Raw genomic sequence first — 16,041 nt, forward strand, 5'->3', positions numbered from 1 at the left:
TGCACACACACACATACACATCGAATCATTCAACATATTCACCAAGTGGGCTTTTTTTAGGGAGACCTTAAACACACACAGCTATTTTTAACTTTGTGACTTAAAACCGAAAAAGCTTTTTGTGTCTCTATGTCAAATTGAGGAATCCTGCTTCAGAGTTACTGGCAAATTGTTATCTAGTAGTTTGGAAATACATTTTAAACTTTCTCTCACTGGGCTAATTCATAGTCAACGGAATTATAGTTAGATGAAAGTAGTTTTCATTGGACCTGCGGGAACTCCTTCAAAGGCCCCAAGGATCCCGAAGGTCAAATCTGAGGCATGGAAATTAAAGATGCTCCCAAACAAATATCAGAACAACTTCCTTGTAATAAAAAGAAAAAAATAAACTAAAACACACTATTTTCTAACCTCACCAACTATCTGAATAACTTTCATACAGTCCCTAACGTCACTGAAGAAGATGAGACCATAGCGTTTGTGAGATTCTAGCAGACTAATACACAGCTTGTAGAGGACTGACTCTTTTTTTTTTTTTTTTAAAGTGCACAGCGGAGCTCTTAAAACCAGTAACAGAGATTAAAACAAAGTTTGCTAAAATCCCATCCTGACCAGGCTTTAGTTATCATGCAGGACCAGCTCCCCTGTCTATAAGAGTAAGACTCTTTAATGGTAGCGCTCCATCCAGTCTCTCCCTGTGTACTTAAGTCAGACTTTATGGGGCCAAAGCAATGCTCCCATGATGCTCTTAGTGAAAATCTCCCACTGAGACTCAACTTCTCCTAATCTTGATCTTTCCCTGTCATCTGCACTATGCAAATTTCTGCCTTGTGTGCACTGATAAGAAAGCTACGAGTCTGCAGCCCTCCGTTGGTTTTTTTAGTTCAACCCTCCAAAAACAGCAAGATTTCTGGTGCCTGCAGAGAATGGAGATAAAAAAAAAACGTGAATGCACAAAGTCAGGTGCTTCTTTAGAGGAAACTTGCCTTTAACAGAGAAACAGATAGCGTCACATGGCAAACCTCAGTGAAAATCTTTTTTCTTTTTCTTCTTTGAGAGGAAATCAAGTATGTGACAACACACTCAGCTTTCATATTGCTCTTCTCGCTGTCAGCAGGATGTCTGTGTTCTGCACTCACAGCTTTTGTGACATAGAGCAACTATCAAACTATGGGGGATAAACATATGCATCAGATTTGAAGATAAAAAAGAGCAAACTGGGTGTTTGATGGGCAAATTGTGTGAAAATATTTGTGAACAAATGCACGGAAAGCTTTTTTTTTTGTATTTTCCTCAAATAAATCTCAGGAAATCATTTGCAGCCGTTTTGGCAGCATCCTTCCACAGACAAACCACACGTCGCTGCCTAACTGGCTGCAGTTGTTATTAATGGCTAACAAAAGTACTGGTGACTTTCCTTTATTTTTTCAGGTATTTACCACCACACCAAGAGTGAGAATGCATCTCCACCACACCCACAGACACCTGGCCGGGCTTGTATAGGGAGCGATCTATAACCACAGAAATGATCCTTTGTACTGAGCTGTGTCTTTTCACATCTGACGTCCACATTGTGGCAATGACTGAGCGTTGCGGTGAGGACAGTCAGAAGATCCAGGGGGGGGGGGCTGGAGGAACAGGACACCGACCCTGCAGGGGAAACTGTTCCAATCTGCAAACTGCAGCACCGCCCACCTGTGCTCATATAGAGTCTTCAGACCAAAAAGCCTGGCTAAAATACAAGGGCGTTTCCAAAGAGTCCCTCAGAGAAAGTAACCAGACATTTGCAGCGTATTACTTTATTATATTTGATGCCCCTGGCTTGGTTTTTACAAATATTTAAGCTGCCTATAAGTCAGACTAAAACATGTAGAAACAGAAGTGTCCTTTAAGCAACAGAAACTACAGTCAGAGTGTCAGAGTGTGTTCATGTGTGTGTGCAGCGGCTCAGTTCCTCAGGCTTCTGAATGGAAAGTACCTAACTTTCACACGTCCATGCTCATCTGTTCAGTGTGACAAACGGTGACATTTAGTTCAGGTGAAGGCAGAGCAAACACGGAGCCAAAGACGTACGTATTTTTAATTGCATTTAACCCATCAATGTGAGCATTCATCCGTCTGCCTGTGCGTCAAGCCCTGCGGCAGGCTGGGGAAAAAGATGTGGGACAATAAACGAGCACCAGGTGACCAGCGGACCCACACATGTGCGTCTGGCTCTTCTTGTCCTCAAAGTCCTTCTCAAAGCAAGAACACTTGGACAGTTTAAGGTTACATTATCATTCCTGAGGGTTGGACACATCTGTCAACATGTGTAATATCTTTTTTCTGAGGACTGAGCTTTAACTTAGGCCTCACTGTAGAAAATCTTCAGACTCAAATTTGCTGTCAAGAGCAAAAACTGAGAAATGTTTAAGAGTCTGAAACAACCAACCCAACGAAACAGTGACTAAACAGTCAGAATATAACATTAGTTGACATAGTTTTACTATTTTTAGAGCTGCTTTTAGTTATTTGGGCTGATCTTGTAAAATATTCAACTTGAATAAGTGAAATTTGTGTCTAAAGAAACAAAAACATAAAAACCAATATCCAGTGGCATATTTAATATCTATTTAATCAGTAAGGTCTATTGTAGTTATTGCCACACACGACACTAGCTTTTATTGTTTTATAGCTGATTTTTAACAATGAAAGCAGCTTCTCTTTGCTGCTACTCAATTATATAAAAAGTATGTAACGTTGCAACAAGCCTGCAACGAAACAGCTACCTGCAGTTGCTCGGTATCACCGATAGGCGGCGCCAGAGGGTCAGCCGGCGGAGCGCCAGTCAGTCAGTCGGTCGGTCGGTCGGTCGGTCTGTGCTGTCATCCAGCAGCAGCAGCAGCAGCAGCAGCACCGTGGGCGGACCGGGAGTCACTCCACAGTGTCACCCAAACTCTGAGCCGGTGCGGCGGGCGGACAGCTGCAGAGGACCCGGCGTGCAAATCTGTGATCCGGCTCACATTTTACATCTGGACGGGACGCGAGCACCGCCCTCTCCAACATCTGGAGCTCTTGATAGTGAAACTACTCTTCCTCGGGCCACATGGTGATGTGCGGAGGGGATAACTTATGAAGTGTTAGCATCTCTCCGGTGGAGCCGTCGGGCTGCAAGAACCAGACGCAGCTTGAAGGTAAGCGGGGCATCAGTGTGTGTCACACCCAGCCTCGTCGCTCCTCACCCCGGCTGTCGGTGCGTGCACACCTCGCTGTGAGCACCGAGCTGGCTGCGCGTTTGCAGGGTTTTTCTTTTTTTCTTTTTAAACGGCGCTGCAGCACACAAGGGGGTCCCTGGGTGGGGTCTCCCAAGGCTCACAGGGGAGACCCATGGGTGCCAGGATGAGTACTTACAGGAAGAGTTTTACACATCTGGGCTGACTTCCAAGTCTTCCACGTTAAAGTGCCATGTTATTGTGAAGCCTCAGGTCAGGTTGGCAATGACAGGAGCTAAATGCTGAAAGTGAGAGGGACAGGTGTGTGTGTTGAGCTTTACTCTCTCTCTCTCTCTCTCTCTCACACACACACACACACACACATACACTCACACACATACACATAAGCATAGGTTCCTAATGCCAGGGGTCTCTCCTTCCCATGACCCATCTTGCTTTATTGATGCCTCTGCTATGGAAGACCAAGGCATCAATACCGATCTAATGAGGTGTATAATGGAGAAAGAGAGCATAAGGCATCAATACCTCCAGCTAACTATATTTTTCTGCTCTAAAATGCTCTCATAAATCTAGTCAAAGTTGCACGCACACACACACTCAGGTTCTAAGAGAGATAAACTGATTGAGAGGGCTTCAGGCTCCGGTGCTGTAGAGATGAAAGGGGCAGTTTTCGGTCGCTGGCTGAGCAGAAATCCCTCAGAGACAATTAAACTACTGACCCGTGTCATCAAGGATTTGTTTTGGCTTTCCTGTTTGGAAAGATCGTAGGAAGCAGACTTCTGGGGCCAGATGGCAGGATCACACACACACACACACACACACACACACACACACTCACACACACACACACACACACACACACACACACACACTCACACTCACTCACACACACACGCACGCACGCACACACACTCACACACACACACACACCTGGAGCAGCCGGTCATACGTCCTACTGAGGGAGGCCGGATTTGTGGCCGGGATTTGAACCTGTGACCTGCACTGCTGAGTTGATACACACACACACACACACACACACACACACACACATATATATATATATATGTATCAGTGTGGACCGTCCAGACTGTATTCTTCGACTCCGACCAGCATCCACCCACTCTTTTAGTGACTGTAGATACTTTTCCAGTGCACTCATCCCATCATGAGATGCTTCCTCCTCCGAAATAATTCAAAATTCTTTTCCAGCAAAGAGGCAATAATTGTACAAAGTCTCGCGCTCCTTTCCGCACCATGTCACACTGCTGTAGCTGGTGGAGGCACCTTGTTGCCTGTGCTTTAGGTTCAAAGATGTAATGAAACTGATGCACCTGCAGACGACATCAGCTGTTGATTGAACGTTTTATTTTGGGGAGGGAAGACGCAATTATTGAAGTAAACCTGAATCTGTACATTTATGTTAAACGTTTCTGCTAAACATGACAAAGGTTTTACATTTTACCCACTAAATCTCCAGTGGTTTGTCCAGTTGTGCTTTTAGGAAGTAAATGGGGCTGAATGGGCCCGAGGTTTAGCACAGTATGTGAAAGCTGTTATGATTAACTGATTATTTTCATTATTGATTAATCGGCTGCTGGTTTTCTAAATTCATTGTCAGATCTTTAGAATAGTGAAATATGAACATTGCAGGTTACAATTTCCCAGTTTACCTTGTTTTTCAGACAAAAAAAGACATTTGTCACCAAATGTAGTTTTCTCTCCAGCCTACATGCTGATTTGACTCCAAAGCCCAAAGATATTCAGTTTATTATTACATAAACAATCATTGAAAGGTAGCAAATCATCTAATCTGAGAAGTGGAACAAGCTAAAGTTTGGTGTTTTGTATGAGAAATCAACTAAAGGAATAATCAATTACTTAGGTATAGAAAATTATAAATTATAAATGTATATTTATATATATATTAATTATAAAAGAGCGAAAAATTACTCTTCAACTTCAACTGTCCTTAGCTGAACCTAAATATAAGCTTAATGATTTCAATCTAAGCTTAAAACCGAAAGTCACCACATACACACACACACACACACCTCTCTAAACAGGAAGCTGACGGCATCCTGAAAGATTTTTATCTGCTGTTTCGTCGTCACTCTCTGAGCCCCAGAAGTGGCTGCATGGCTTCTGTGTGCAGGTGTTTTTTTTTAACCTCTTTGTCTCTTTCTTCTGACACACAGCGCGCTGTGTTAAGCGTGTTTAGACAGGTTAGAATAGACGCAGTGGTGACAATAGCCGGTTTATTTCTGAGCCGCTGCTCTGACAAGTGAAACGCATCTTCCTGCTTGCAAGGAGCCCTCCGCTGGGTGCAGGGGGTGGAAAACCGGTTTGGTTTTACAGGAGCCCTCCAGCATTCTCACATTGCATTTTTCATGGCAGTTTGCCCACGAGTGGATCTTCTCCAGTCCATACAAGCTGCACTGTTTATCTGTCTTATGTTTTATCCCACTACTTGTCATTACACAAATAGTCGAGACATTTGAATAGAATTTTGACCAAAGTACATGTGACAAAAGCAGGGAAGCCTGTGGAGTACTGTGGAGGAAGCTGCCAGAGTTCGCTAGGAGACCCTCTTCTATCTCAATATCTTATTCAACTTTAAATTGCTGTTTATATCTTGGCAACATAACACATATCCATAAGTATTTGTGCCATTTTGGCCACATAAGGCCCTATGAGGGTTCATGTTTGGCAGAACTGAGACATTTGGATCTCTCTTTCTTATTCTTGTGTGATAATCAGTTATGATGGTGTCCAATAAAAAAGCCCATAACAGCTTTGATTACCCAAGGGATCATCTTCAGAGTGTTTGGTTTTTCTTACCAACAGTCAGCAACTCAAAAATATTCAGTTTACAAAGATATAAAACAGAGTAGGGCTGACGATTGTTTGGCTGGTTTGCCCTTTTGTAAGGAGATGATGCCCGCTTGATCCATTATCTTCTTGTATTTATCGTGCTGCGATTCTGTAAATTCACCACCAGAGGAGGTCTGGATTGGAGGGAGAGATTGATATGAGAGATTGCAAGAAGGAAGAACACAAAACAGTAGAAGAAAAAGGTGTGCGTGTTGACAGGTTGACGGTGCAGTGACAGAGTTTGCGCCCAATAATCGTCCGTCTGTTCGTTCGTCTGTTCATTCGCACAGCGCAAGAAGTAGAACATGGCGCAGAGGAAGACAACGTGCGTGTTGACTGTGCAATGATGACTAATCATCCATCCTCCCCCGTAGCTTTCTTTCTCCCATTGATCGGTCGATAGAAAAATGGCAAAAATCTTCACATTTTGTGAGTTGAAACCATAAACTTTCATCGTATTGCTCGATAAATGACTTAAACCACGTGATCCCTTTAACACAGGTTCCATGTGTCTATTAATTGTGAGCAGTTCCACAGAGGAGTGATGTCCCTTGAGTGTGATGGAGTGATGGTAGCATCAGTCTGCAGTCCCTAGACCAGTAATCCTGCTGACTTTGGTGAAACTCGGACTTTTCCTCTAGCGCCACGAGTGGTTGACTTTTTTGTTTTTTTTGTGAAATTCCTCTGCATCTATTGATTTCTGTGGAATTTGGTAGAGACGTTCATGTCGTCCTCGGGGTGAAATGTATTAACTTTGGTGACCCCTTGACTTTTACTATTATGAAAATGTACGCATGCTGAGTCCAGCGGCAATTTGGTTCACATGAGCAAACATGCAGTGCAGCTTTTACACCAATACATCAATCGTATGATGTGTGATCTGTGTTTTGCTTCTTTTAGCTTATGCGTGAAAAGTGACAGTATCAGTGTCCTCAGTGTGCCCTGCCCACCTGAGTCACATGTTTCACCCTCTGTGCCCCCTGAAAGACCAAATGATCAAGATTTGAGCTGATCCGCAGCAATCTGGACAGGGATTTCTTTAATTCTCTCTTTCTCCAGCTCTCCGCCTCTCTCTCTCTCTTTTTCATCATGTCTGTTTTCCTTTTTTTTTTTTCTGTCACTGCCTCATTGCTCTTGGTTTTTTTTGTCCCATTTTCCCACACATCATCACTTCAAATCAAAACCAGAGTGGCCTTATCAGCATGACAGATAAACCTGTGCCACCAGAGCGCAATCACGGATGACAGAAAGATACACTACAAGGCAAGCTCATACATGCATTGCTATTTTTACTTTACAGAATAAAGTCAATGGAAAAAACAAACATTAGATCACTGTATTTCAAAGATCGCGGGGGTTTGCGTTACTTAATCTTTTCTCTGTGCAAAAGTTGTTGGTTTTGCTTTTCCAGCCCAGTGATAGAGACAGAAATAGGACAGCTGCTGGGATTGTGAGCCCTGAATAAAAAAAGTATTTCACATCAAACAGATTGTCGATGGCTAAACCATCGAGGAGGATCGGTGACTGCACGGTGGAAGTATGGATGGATGGGTCACTGGGAGGTCATGAGTGGATTATTGAGTTAAAGCTGGGACAGAGGTGGGGAATCATGGGCAGATCTATGGTCATGGAGCTATTTTGAAATGTCCGGCTTGTCAAAACAAAGCTGCTGGGTCGAAGCTGCTTAAACAGCCTCCCAGACTGCCCGAGGAACATGTAAGGAAGAGTCTTTGAACAGCTGACTTACACAGAAACAGCTGCTTCTGAATGTATCAGCTGATACTGGATTAAATATTCTGCTGTTACAGACCACTATTATATATATGTGTGTGTGTGTGTGTATATATATATATTTATATATATATATATATATATATATATATATATATATATATATATATATATATATATATATATATATATATATATATATATATATATATATATATATATATATATATACATACATACATACATACATACATATATATATACATACATACATATATGTGTGTGTGTGTGTGTGTGTGTGTGTGTGTGTGTGTGTGTGTGTGTATATATATATATATATGTATATATAAATGAAACCAAAAGCAGGCCATTCAATTTATAAGGCCACATGCAAATACACATTAAAACATTAAATTGATCCCCCGGGGAATTGGTTTGCAGAGATGGAAAACAGTATTTTTGCTTTATGCTGGTAATGCTAGCCATATCCATTGCAAAGATGTTGTCATTTAGAATTTTCTCATTTGACAGTTTGCATTATGTCAATAAATTCTTGAACAGGAACCCTCTGTCTTTTTCTTTAACTTGCAACAAAAAGCCTGGATGAATAGCAAACTACGCATCAAAAAGGAATTTTAATCCACCCATTATGTTGCATATTCTGGTCTCCAAACTCTTCTTCAGTGTCCGCAATGACAATGCTGTCCCCCGGCCAGAGGTCTCCTGAGACTCCAGACTTGTCTGTAAAGTTCCCGAATAACTCCTCTCTGTTTCTTTGAAACCACAATTATGACCTCCATTTTTCCCTCTAGATATTCTTTTCAGGGCCAATTCCCCCCCCCGCTATCTTACCCTAATGTGGCATCTGTGGGCAATTACCATCAAGTTTTCATACAGAGCCAGCCAACAGAGGAAGCTGTTGTATTGGAGCTCGCAGCATGAGTCTGCTGGCAGCGCAGAGGGACGGCAGGAAGGAGGGATGGTGGGAGGGATGGATGGCTGCTGAGGAGCCCTATTCATGTCTCCAGAAGAGGCCATACTTGAGTAGACACTTATTGTGACGCTGACCTTCCTGTCACCATGCAGCTAACACAAAGCGGCTTCATATGAGGGTCAGCTGAGCTGCTCTCTTTGTTTCTCATCTTGCCTGTCGACTCTGCACTCTGTCTCTCGTTCCGTGTCTTTTCTTTACTATGTGATCTAATGCATATTTGTTGAATTCACTTTATATTGTCTGTTAAATTCTAAAGTGATAAATTTAAGCAATCTGGCATAGTGGGGTTTGCTGACTTACATTACAAGACAGAGACAAAAATCTAACAATTTATGGCAGATACGGCTTATATTTAGACTCACATTTTGACAAGAGGAGTGGATGCATGACCTTTGACTTGATAATCAGAGGATTTTTTTTAAATGTCACTTTATCTGCACGCTCTCTATCGCAGATTTTGCGAGTCCATTTGTGTATAATAGTTTATAGGAATGGCTCATCTTTCTCCCCTACAATGGAGGTGCTGAATTTTGAAAAAGTGACAACACAGAAAGCAAAAGAAAGCATACTAATAAGCTTCAGGCAATCCACAGACTTCAAACAAGGCTTCTGATGACCCTGTAACAAGGCGGAGAAGAGACAGTCGAGGACGCCTGCTTGCATTTACAAGCAGACGCCAAGGTTCAGATGGGCCATCAACAGCACATTTAAAGAAAAACTGGATTTTTGTGCTTGCCCATAGCAGTACTGGTAGCCCGTGAGAGCCCTTTAGAGCAGTTGCCAGTTTAAATCCTCGCCTAGAAATGAATTTTGTGGGAAAGTTGATGAGAGATGCTTCCCATTCTTTCATCGATTCTTTGCTCTGGAGAAACTTCCTGTAGATCTGCTCAATCAATGTAAGACTGTGTGAATATGTATGAGGTCAAACCTGTGTCTTAGAAATGACATTTACATACTACATTTATACTATACTATTATATACTATACTATTAAATTTGGTACGTTTTCTCAGATGAAGGAAAGGCCAAGTTATTGTACGGCAGGTAAACTCTAGACAGGTAGTTGTACTGGATTGTGTTTGTGCACAGCAGAGAACTTTGAGACCAGGGTTCGCCTTAGTCAGGTGAGGCCAGGTGACTAAAACACTTCGATTAAACCTGCAAAACCAAATGTTTGGCCAATTGGAGACGGCAGAAACAGGCAATGAACTGCTGACATATTATCACCTTATGAAGAAGTCATGATTTGGTCCACCTGGTAAATTCAAGTCAAATATTCTCTGTCCTTTTTAGCTCCGTTTTGGTCTCCACCAGCTCGGGAGGGAAATACGTGGATATCTAGCAGTTAACATTATCTATTAGCTGTTTGGGCAAGTAGCGTCCAGCACACTAGTGCTGCTAAAATACAAAACAGTAATGCTGCGGGTCATAAAACAGAAATAACCAGCTGAACGGCGTTAAAATGCAACATGAGCCATTGTTTATAAGAAAACATGAATTATTGTCGTTTGTTTTGGGCTAACTGTCAATGAAATAAACACTGTGTGATGCTTCACTTTTTACCTTTTCAGTATTTAACCGAGGCCATGATCTCTGTCTTCGACAAGTGCTGCCAGTACCTCAACCTAACCACAAAACCCTTAATTACCCCTTAGTTTCCACAAGCAGATATTGTATTGCATGAACAAATATTGGAAAAAGGAAAATATTGAAAATACATGGTCAGTGAACATGTGGCATTATGTTGTTAAAATGGAACTTGGGTGGCATTACATTTCTCTCAAATACCGCTGCTGTTCTAAAATAGTGTGATTTATAGAAAAATTTGTTCATGATTGAGATTTTGCTTTGGCAACTCTCCTTGGATGGGTGTTTCTTCCCCAGTGACTCACGGGGGCTCCTTATTCTATAGATGTGGTCAAATGTGGTCGATCACTATTATCTTTTCTGCATTTTGGTCGAAAATAGTTTTTCCCAGCAGTAGTTTGAGGGTGATAATGCCTGTAGTCAGTAAACATGACGTTGCTATACTATTCACTTTTGATTTTACAGTCATGTTAGACCAGCAAAAACATGGCAGTGCTCATAAAGACTTTAAAAAGACTTAACCTCAATTATATAAACCTCATAATTATAAGTTTAGTGTGCCCTGTTTTGTTGCAGAAGTGTTTTGGAGTTCTGCCTTTTCAGTGTTCTTCAGGGAAGTCAGTTTGTAGTCCTTGGCAGAGCAGCCAGCCAGAGGTTTGAACATGGACTTCAGCAGTGGTGCACTCTTCATTTTAGAGACTCCTGTATGACTGAGGGGTGAGTGGCAGGTTTACCTTTGACCATATACACTGTGTGTGGTCCATTACTTGTCGTATTGTACTACAGACTACAAACGCAAGTGTCGCTCTGTTTGCACCTTTAATATACTCTATAAGTAGTTTAAACACCTCAGGACACTGGAATCTTAAGAGCATGTTTGCTCTCTATTAATCTTCTACATAATAAGGTTCTCGCTTTGAGCAAAGAGCAAAAATGCCAGCACAACGAACAAAGAATTTCCAGAACAATAAGTAAGTCAGTACCAAAAAGGAAATGGGCAACTCCCATTTAAAAAACAAAGGACAGGAGAAAAAAGACTTCATTCAAAGGACTCTGTGAAGTAAAAATAGCATGCATGTATGAACTTGCTTTAACTCAATTTAATCACTGTCATTAATATGCATGAGTTCTGTGTCAAAGCAGGTGTACCTGTCACGCTTGATGAAGCCATCTCGTTTTGACTGAGCACTGAGGAGGCAGAATGTGAAGCAAACACAAAAAAGCAAAATTAAAAGACAAGAAAAAAAGTTCCCATTTCACAATAAATATCTTTGTTAGCTTGTGTTGAGAAAATAGGGCTGAGCCTACAGGCAGCCATATTGGATGTGTGCAATGTTAAAGGTGATTCACAGGTGATCATTTTTCTAATATTGCAACTCGTCCACCTCGAAAAGACTTGAATGGACATGTTCAGATAGTTTGGTGGCTGTTTTTTGTCTGAAAGGGCTCAATTTGCTTCTAACAGTCAATTTGTGCTAATTTTAACTGCAGCTCATTTGTAGTACAAATACAGAACTAAGAAACAAACTGTCAGACAAACTGTTCAATGTGTTGCAGCAATTTGGAGTCTGGAGACAAATTCTGTTACTGAATTTACCGCCACCACCATCACGTGTTGTATTTTGTGGCTGATTATTATCTGTTTCTAAATAATTTACATACACATAATGGAATGTGTCAACGTCGGATGACGCATTTCGTATCTTTTGCTCTCTGTGTCTGTTTCGTTTTTGTTTAGTTTCTTTTCCCCTCTCTCTCTCTTTCGTCTCGTCATCTTCCCTCACATCATCCAGCAGTCTCTAGCGGCTTCTGTCACCAGCTTCTCCTTTATGAGAGACTCGATTGCAGACAGGAACCAGCCGTCCTCTGTGCTGAGAAAACTGCTTGAGTCCTACACCTGGCACAGGAGATGAGAAACCATCATGCTCTCTCCAGTGGCATGTTTGGCAGTCGAACGTGCTATGAGGTGTTGGAACAGTTGCTGTGATGAATGGCAGTACTGGCAGCAGCTACCAGGATTTCTTACATTTAAACAGACTATGAATTAATCAGTTAATCAGAAATGCTTTTACCCAGAGCTTTTACTGACATGTTTTTTCTTGTATTTCCGATCTGATGCAGTCATTAGAAAATACTGTAAAACCTGTTTAATGAGCAGGATGTTTTTCGAGACAGATCAGTAAACTTAAAGCTGCTGTAATGATGAAAAGTGTCTATGTTTACAATGATCCAAATCCCTCAGTATGATGTGAGTGGCAAACCCACAGATTATCATGACCCAACTTTATAGTTTTCTACAGGTATACAGAGCGTTTTAGCGTCTTTGAGCCGATTGTTTTGCTTTTAATGCGCTTAACTTTACTACTTTGGTCACACTGTTCCCATCACAGTTGTTTTCAGACGCAGCAGGCAGAGAAAGCCTGAAAATCTACTGTTTGCTCCTTGTCCAGCATCAAACAGGAGACAGACAAAGTTAGCAATTAGCTGGTGAACATAGCAGCGCATTTAGCAGCTAAAGAGACAGATATTTCCCTCAGAGGTTGGTGGAGACCAAAACAGAGCTAGAACAGTGGATTTTGGAGGTTTGGCCACACGCCTCCAAGTGAATGCTATTTTTTTTATCTAGATAGTAGCTGTTTGCTGATTCAGAGAAGTTTTGTATATCAAATTTAAAGGTGATGATAAATAAACAATGTGCTTAAAGCTTGTCTTTATGCCACCATGTGGCCATAAAAGTCAATTAATTCAGGTTTATGGTTGCTGTTTCACGATGTGCACTGCAAGCATTTTGTAGTAATGTGTCCAGAAAAGTGAACAGAAAGGATCTGAGGTGTTGGAGGATGCACTTTTGTCTACAGTTTCAAAACAAAAACTAAAATGACTCAGATGCAGAAACAAGTAAACTAAGACAGATGGACCAGCACACGGACCCACACACTCACAGCATGCATAGAAGTATGAATTAACAAGCACAAACATGATGTGTACACACACACACCTATACACACACAGCCCTGCATCTCTTGAACTATGCAGCAAGCCCACGCGGTTAAACTGTGCAAATGAATGTCACATGTTGTTTAGACATGCATGTGCGAGGTAGACAACTACTTTGTATTGAGAAAGAAAATGTGTCTCCTTCACATCCATCTCTCTTTTCCCTCCACATAATGTCATGCTTTTTATTATCTGCTGTGTTGCTTTGGATTTCCTTTTGGGTTTTGTTTTTTGCTCGTCGACTTGGTGCAGCTTGCTGTTTTTTTTTTTTTTTTTGTTCCTTACTCTCTCCCCTTTGCTCCTTTCATCTACTCCCAACATGACATGAAGTCCTTACTCTGCTTTTTTCATCTCTCTCCATCTGTTGTTGTATTTTCCTCCTCTCTCTGCCTTGATTCATATCAGGTCATCTGCAGACAAGAGGCAATTTGACGCTTGTGGCCACAGCTTCACTGGGATGTTAACACTGTGGTAGAACATTTCCAACCATAACAAATGCATGCAGAACTTTTGAATGCTTTTTTAAATGTCACCAGCGTTGACATTTGTAGTGCTAAGCTCGTTCCAAGTGCCACCAACAGCGAGCTTGAGGTTCTATTTGATAACAAGCCCTGTAAAGATCACACCATTTTTTGTCTTTACTTGTCTTCCTGTGCAGCCTGCGGCGAAAGCGTGTGGGTGTGAAGTGAAGTGCAGTGGGTCGGGGTTTGAATACTGCAAGAGTCAAAAAGCTGCTTCCCATGAGGCCACATGTCAATCTACAGTAGGCAACACATGATAGCAGTAGCCCACGTCAATCCTTTAATCATCCCTTAATGACTTCCATGGCGGACGTTTCTCACTGTGAGAGAGATGGGAGACTTTTTCATCATGCAAAACCTCGAGTGGAGGAAGTTTAGCCGTGGATTATAACTTTCTCTGCTTTTGCCCTGGTTTCAAGTTGCCAATTAAATCTCTCCTGCTTAGAGAGCTGAGTAGTGGAATAGAGAGATGATTGCACTTCAGGACAGACAGAGCATGTACGCCTGACCTCTGATCTGCTCTGATTGTCTGTGCTACTGTTTATCTCTCCATAGTTAAGCAGCTTTTTTATGCTGTTCCCTTATTATAGGCCAAAGGACAGTCTACCATCTTTCTTAAGCTTACAAGCTTCACATTCAGTTCACCCAGTTTTTAAAAACCCTACTTTTAGGACTGCAACTAACCTTTTATTGTCAGTTAATCAGCCAATTATTTTCTCAATCAATCATTTTGTCTTGTTTTGTCTGATCAACAGTCCAATACCCACAGATATTCAATGTAATGTCAGAGAAGAAGAAGCGAATTCTCATATTTGAGCGTCTGGAACCATAAAATATTGCCCCGAGGTTTCCAGAAATCTATCCCTGTGACTTTTCCTGTTCACCCCGGATAATGACATTATCTTAACTTATTTGAAATTTGAACCGCTGCTCGAATGGGAAAAAATATTAAAAATATTTGATCTGTAAACATCAGTTTGAGCTTTAAACAGTTTGTTCCTTGTGCTCAAGCAAGAGCGTTCCTTAAAATGCACCGTTTATTATCATATTGCATACCAATGTGCTACCAATATCGTTCTTTTGCTAATGTGAAATGGAGAAAACTAGTGATGTGGTGTGCTGTAGAGAAAAAGCATGACACAAAACCATCTCAGAAGGCATGTTTATGATCATTCTGATTCCACACCACGGATGGATATGTTTGGATAAAGGTAAAGCTGCTTATTGACGTTGTAAGATGCAGCTGCAACTATAGCGATAGCATTGGCTTGATTATCTAGAGAGACAGTTTACTGTAGTTTAGGATTTGGCTCCATGTGTTGCATTAGAATTAAAATTGATCATCTTAAGTGTTAAACCCAATACTAACACACTAACGCCTCACCGCTGCCTCTTTTAATGTGTTTAAACTGCTCTGTAAACCTGAATTATGCATTGGCTTTTTTATGCAGCCTTTTACAAATATTTATATATATATATTTACACAGTAGAATATACTCCTCACGCCTCATGCTGTAAATATTTAATACACTTTTAATTATTCATAATTCACTGGTTAAGTGTTGCCGAGGGACCCCATATGTTAACCCACTGTATGTCTTCGTAAACCACCCGAACAACACACACAGCAATTAAAGTCAGGTCTATCACATTCATGAAATATAAGTACTGATTGTAAGCTGAATAAAGAAGCCATAGACATGAAGAATAAAAAAAAAAAAAAAAACATGATCCCAGACTCACCACCATGACCATCATGCTGTCGCAGGCAAACTGAGTAGGGTGAAGCGGATGAAAGGTGCTTGAGCTTTTTACAGTAATGTGAGGTTTTTTTCTACCGAGGTTGCAGCACATGAGGATTCAATGATCAATCACAGAACTAATATTTGTACATTTTAATCCTAGTAGTTTGGTAAGAAAGTTAGCAACTAAAGGTTATATCATCACCGATCACTGCATAATGTTCCAGTGTGATGACTTATGATTGCACAAGAGCCCTCAAGGTGAGGTTTGAACTCACCTGAGCACCTTGCAGTGACCAACCTTGGTGCAGCAGCAACAATTAAACCAGGTTGCATTTGAATTGGTGGACTTTTTTAGAAGGAGATGGCTTTGCAGGAAGGGTTTTT

At 41.3% G+C, this 16,041-nt stretch overlaps 1 protein-coding gene across 1 annotated transcript in view; it reads left to right on the forward strand.

Moving 5' to 3' along the window:
- The first annotated feature begins 2,938 nt into the window (after positions 1-2,938).
- Positions 2,939-16,041, forward strand: part of rhbdf1b (rhomboid 5 homolog 1b (Drosophila)) — a 35,673-nt gene continuing 22,570 nt past the window's right edge. The window contains exon 1 of the mRNA XM_070851511.1: positions 2,939-3,173. The gene's annotated coding sequence lies outside the window, so the exon portion shown is untranslated. The remainder of the gene's footprint in view (positions 3,174-16,041) is intronic.

This window comes from Pempheris klunzingeri, chromosome 20, assembly GCF_042242105.1.
Source record: "Pempheris klunzingeri isolate RE-2024b chromosome 20, fPemKlu1.hap1, whole genome shotgun sequence".
In the NCBI taxonomy this organism is placed as follows: Eukaryota; Metazoa; Chordata; class Actinopteri; order Acropomatiformes; family Pempheridae; genus Pempheris; species Pempheris klunzingeri.